The 4,576-nt window shown below is 55.5% G+C and overlaps 1 long non-coding RNA gene across 1 annotated transcript in view; it reads left to right on the forward strand.

Annotated features, from left to right (window-relative positions):
- The first annotated feature begins 4,111 nt into the window (after positions 1 to 4,111).
- LOC106817592 overlaps positions 4,112 to 4,576 on the forward strand; it is a 12,562-nt gene continuing 12,097 nt past the window's right edge. Inside the window, exon 1 of the long non-coding RNA XR_001395078.1 lies at positions 4,112 to 4,149. This is a non-coding gene — a long non-coding RNA (uncharacterized LOC106817592). The remainder of the gene's footprint in view (positions 4,150 to 4,576) is intronic.

Consider the following 4,576-nt stretch of genomic DNA (forward strand, 5'->3'; position numbering starts at 1 on the left):
ACTATACGCACGGCGGCGTGTGGCGACTCAATATCGCTAAGCGCAGGGCGGCCGTGCATGATAAGATTCAAGTATGGCTATACGCACGGCGGCCGTAAGGCGACATCAATTATGGCTAGCGAATGAAGGAAGGGGAGAAGGGAGAAGCTGGTGGAGAAGAGGAAGGGGAGAAGGGAGAAGGTGATGAGAAGGAGGAAGGGAGAAGGTGGTGCGAAGACAGGAGGAAGGGGAGAAGGAAAAAGGTGATGAAAAGGAGGAGGGGAAAGCTGGGGAGAAGGAGGAGGGAAGAAGGGAGAAGGTGTTGGAAGAAGGAGGAGGGGGAGAAAGCTGGTGGGAGAAGGAGGAGGGGGAGAAGTGTTGGAGAAGGAGGAAGGGAGAAGCCGGTGAGAAGGAGAAAGGGGAGAAGGAAGAAAGGTGGGGGTGGAGAAGGAGGAGGGGAGAAAGCTGGTGGAGAAGGAGGAGGCGAAGATGGAGAAGTGTTTGGAGAAGGAGGGGAAAGCTGGTGGAAAAGAACGAGGGGAGAAGGCTGGTGGAGAAGGAAAGGAGGAGAAAGAAATGAGGTGGTGGAGAGGGGACAAGCTGGTGGTGTGGTGTTGTGACACCGGGGATACGATAGAAGGAGCGGGCAGAAGGAGAAGGTGTGAGGAGGGGGAGAAGCTGTGGAGAAGGAGGAGTGGAGAAGCTGTGTGGAGAAGGAGAGGGAGAAGGGAGCTGGGTGGAGGAGGAGGGGAGAAGGGAGAAGCTGGTGGAGAAGGAGGAGGGGAGAAGCTGGTGAGGAGGAGGGGGAGAAAGGGAGAAGGTGGTAGAGAAGGAGCGGGAGAACTGGTGGAAGAAGGAGGAGGGGGAGAAAAGGGAGAAGGTGGTGAGGAGGGGGAGAAGGGAGAAGGTGGTGGAGAGGGAGGAGAACGGAGAGGTGGTGGAGGAGGGGGAAGAAAGGGAGAAGGTTGTGGAGAGAAGGAGGCGATGAGAAGCTGTGGAGAAGGGAGGGAGGGGAGAAGGGAGAAGTGGTGGAGGAGGAGGAGAAGGGAGAAGGTGGTGGAGGAAGGGGGAGAAGGGAGAGGATGCTGAGGGGGAGAAGGGAGAGGATGCTGAGGGGGAGAAGGGAGAAGGTGGTGGAGGTAGGGGGAGAAGGAGAAGGTGGTGGAAGGAGAGGAGAAGGAGAAGGTGGTGGAAAGGGGGAGAAGGGGAGAAGGTGGTGAAGGCGGGGGAGAAGCTGGTGGAGAAGGAGGAGGAGAGGAAGGAGGGGAGAAGGGAGGCTGGTGAGGAGAAGAGGGGAAAGGAGAAGGGGATAAGGAGGGGAGAAAGGAACTGGTGGAGGAGAGGGAAGAAAGGAGGAAGTGTGGAGGGGCAGAGAAGCTGGTGGAGAAGGATGGAAGGGAGACAGGGAGAAGGTGGTGGAGAAGGAGGAGGGGAGAAGCTGGTGGAGAAGGAGGAGGGGAGAAGCTGGCGGAGAAGGAGGAACAGGGGACGAAGGGAGAAGGTGGAGTGGAGAAGGAGGAAGGGAGAAGCCCTGGTGAGAAGGAGGAAGGGGAGAAAGGAAGAAGGTGGTTGAGAAGGAGGAGGGGAGACACTGTGAGAGAAGGAGGAGGGAGAAGGGGGAAGGTGTTGCAAGCAAGGAGGAGGGGGAGAAGCTGTGGAGAAGGAGGAGGGGGAGAAGAAGAGAAGGTGTGGAGAAGGAAGGGGAGAAGCTGGTGGAGAAGGGAACGGAGGGGGGAGAAGGGAGAAGGATGGTGGAGGAGCGGGAGAAGCTGGTCAGAGAAGGAGGAAAGGGGAGAAGCTGGTGCGAGAAGGAGGAAAGCGGAGAAAGAGGGGAGACAGGAGCTGGCGTGGGGAGGAGGAGGAGAATGAGAAGCTGTGGAGAAGGAGGAGTGGGAGAAGGGAGAAGGTGGTGGACGAAGGAGGAGGGGAAGAGGCTGGTGGAGAAGAGGAGGGGGAGAAGGGAGAAAGGGTGGTGAGGAGGGGAAGAAGCTAGTGAAAGGAGGAAGGAGAGAAGGCGAGGGGACAAGGGAGCTGGTGGAGAAGGAGGGGGGAGAAGGGGATAAGGAGGGGGAAGAAAGGAGCTGGTGGAGGAGGAGGGGAGAAAGGAGAGGGGCTGGAGGAGGGGGAGAAGCTGGTGGAAGAAGGAGAAGCGGGAACGAAGGAGAAAGGTGGTGGAGAAGGAGGATGGCAGAAGGCTGGTGAGGAGGAGCGGGGAGAAGCTGGTGGAGAAGGAGGAAGGGATGAAAGGACGGAGAGAAAGGGAGCGGCTGGAGGTGGAGGGACGAAAGGAGAAGGCTGGCGGAGAAGGAGGAGGGGAGCGAAGCTGTCGTAGGCCTTCCCTCCTTCTCCACCAGACTTCTGCTTCACCACCGAGCTCTACCAGCTTCTCCCCTCCTCTCCACGCAACCTTCTCCCTTCTCGCCCCTCCTCCTTATCCACCAGTTCCGGCCTTCTTCTCCAGCGGACACCTTCTCTCTCTGCCCGGCTCCTCCTTCTCTCACCGCTATCTCCCTCCTCCTTCATCGCAATACCGTCTCCCTTCAGCTCCTGCCCCTACTCACCAAGCTCTCCCTTGCTCCTCTGCCACCACCTTGTTCCTTTCTCCCTTCGCTCCTTCTCCACCAGCTTCTCACGACTTCCTCAGCTTCCCACCACCTTCTCACCTTGCTCCCTTCCTCCTTCTCAGACACCAGCTTTTCCCCTCCTACCATTCTCCTGCCACCCCAGCTTCTCCCCTCCTCCTTCTCCCACCAACTTACTCACCTTCTCCGCTTCCTCTTCTCCGCCAGCTTCTCCCCCTCGCTCCATTCTCCAACACCCTTCTGCCGCTTCACGGTGCCCTCCCCCTCTCCACAGCTTCTCCCCATTCTCCATTCTCCCACCACTTGTGTCCTTCTCCCTCCTCCCTATACTCCACCCAGTCTCCCTTCCTCCTTCTTCAGCCACCGTCTCCCTTCTCCCCTTCCCGCTTCTCCAACCAGCTTTTCCCCCTCCTCCTTCTCACAGCAGCTCTGCGCCCTCCTCCTATCTCCACCACCTTCTCCCTTCTCCCGCTTACCTCCTTCTCTCACAGCTATCTCACCCTCACCTCACCACCTTCTCTTTCTCCCGCCTGCCCCTCCAGCACAGCTCCCTTCTCCCCGCTCGTTAACCCTTCTCGCTTCTCCCCTGCCTCCTCCACCACGTCCCTTCTCACCCCTCCTTCGCATCGCTTCCTCCTCCTCCACCAGCTTCATCCCTTCTCCCCCTCCTCCTTCTCCACCAGTTTCTCCCCGCCTCCTTCTCCCACAACCTATCTCGGCCTTTCCCCCTCCTCCTTTCCACCAGCTTCTCCCCCATCCTGCCTCCAGCCAGCTTCTCCCCTCCTTCTCTCACCAACCTCTCTCTCCCCCTCCTCCTCCACCAGCTTCTCCCTCCTCATTCTCCAACACGCTTACTCGCCTTCTCCCTGCCTCCTTCTTCACCAGCTTCTCCCCTCTTTCCCACCACCGTCTTCCCTTCGCCACCAGCTTCTCCCTTCTCCCCTTGCCTGCATTCCTAGCCAATATTGAGTCGGCCATAAGTAGCTTTGTCTGTATCTGTACATGTATATGTAAGTGTTAGTAGCTTTGTCTGTATCTGTATCTGTACATGTAAGTGTTAGTAGCTTTGTCTGTATCTGTACATGTATATGTAAGTGTTAGTAGCTTTTCCTGTATCTGTATCTGTACATGTAAGTGTTAGTAGCTTTGTCTGTATCTGTACATGTATATGTAAGTGTTAGTAGCTTTGTCTGTATCTGTACATGTATATGTAAGTGTTAGTAGCTTTGTCTGTATCTGTACATGTATATGTAAGTGTTAGTAGCTTTGTCTGTATCTGTACATGTAGATGTAAGTGTTAGTAGCTTTGTCTGTATCTGTATTTGTATTTGTTAGTGTCAAGCAATAGCTTTGTCACACGCTCTCCGTGTCTCCGTGCCTGACAGATTTTGCGGCGGAGCGTGAAGCGATCTTCGGAGGTGTGCAGCCGGAGCTGAGCGCCCACTATGTGCCCTATGGCGTCGACGTGCAGATTGTTGACGTCCTGCACGGGCACGCAGATGATCCAGCCCTCAGCCGCGCCGCCGTCACGTGCGCGCTCACAGAACTCACCGACTGTCACCGAGTGTCGCAGGGACCCTTTTTGTTGGTAAGCTATCCTAAACGTCAGCTGTACGTTTTTAATCTTCACGGTTGAGTCACAATTAACACTGATAGATCTATCCTTCTTGTTGGTAAGCTATCCTTCTTGTTGGTAAGCTATCCTTCCTGTTGGTAAGCTGTCCTTCCTGTTGGGTATGATATTCTTCCTGTTGGTAAGCTATCCTTCCTGTTGGCAAGCTATCCTTCCTGTTGGTAAGTTATCCTTCCTGTTGGTAAGCCATCCTTCCTGTTGGTAAGTTATCCTTCCTACTGGGTATGATATGGTTCCTGTTGGTAAGCTATCCTTCCTGTTGGTAAGCTATCCTTCCTGTTGGTAAGCTATCCTTCCTGTTGGTAAGCTATCCTTCCTGTTGGTAAGCTATCCTTCCTGTTGGTAAGCTATCATTTCTGTTGGTAAGCTATCCTTCTTGTTG

Source organism: Priapulus caudatus, unplaced genomic scaffold (genome assembly GCF_000485595.1).
Source record: "Priapulus caudatus unplaced genomic scaffold, Priapulus_caudatus-5.0.1 Scaffold1784, whole genome shotgun sequence".
Lineage (NCBI taxonomy): Eukaryota > Metazoa > Priapulida > Priapulimorpha > Priapulimorphida > Priapulidae > Priapulus > Priapulus caudatus.